Genomic DNA, 670 nt, shown 5'->3' with positions numbered 1-670 from the left:
TTCATCACACAAAGATTTTCCACCGTTTCGACACACAGAGGAACACGGGCAGTTTAGACRGCGAGACTTGGCAGAGGCTTTCAGTGTCGGATATTTTAGGGCCCACTTCTAACGTCCGTCTGGTGATTGGGGCTGTCAGGTTCGCTGTTCGGGAGGAAATCAGAGCAAAGCTGAAGACTTCTCCTCCAGTCATCAATCATATGCCTGTAGCCAACGTGTGAGCCAATCCACCCAGGCTTCAGGCCAGAAGATTCATCAGAGGGGACAATGCCTGACATTCAGAAAAATGAGCCCAGTCCTCAACATGCCAGGACAAATTGGAGCCCAATGTCACCAACTTGCTCAGCATGAGAAGTCCACATTAAAGAAATGATTAAAGGAAGAGAAAATGTACACCCATACATTTTTCTATTTTTTGTTCAAAATTTTGACGGGTAATCCCAGAAGGCTTCATGGTAAGCAACTGTAGTGTTACCGCACAAGTTTAAGTGAGAGTGAACCTGTCTTTCACCCCCCGCATATTCACTCATCCAAGTTGAGGAAATGAAGGGGAAAGTCATCAATCCGAAAATGAGTAATGCTCCTTTTTGTTCATCCTGGCATCTGGTGCACATCTGGGCCCTCTGGGACCAGGACAGATCTGGTGCCTGCTTTAGGGACAGAGCCACAC

Source organism: Austrofundulus limnaeus, unplaced genomic scaffold (assembly GCF_001266775.1).
Source record: "Austrofundulus limnaeus strain Quisiro unplaced genomic scaffold, Austrofundulus_limnaeus-1.0 Scaffold62, whole genome shotgun sequence".
Classification (NCBI taxonomy): Eukaryota; Metazoa; Chordata; class Actinopteri; order Cyprinodontiformes; family Rivulidae; genus Austrofundulus; species Austrofundulus limnaeus.
Note: the sequence above shows the minus strand (reverse complement) of the source record.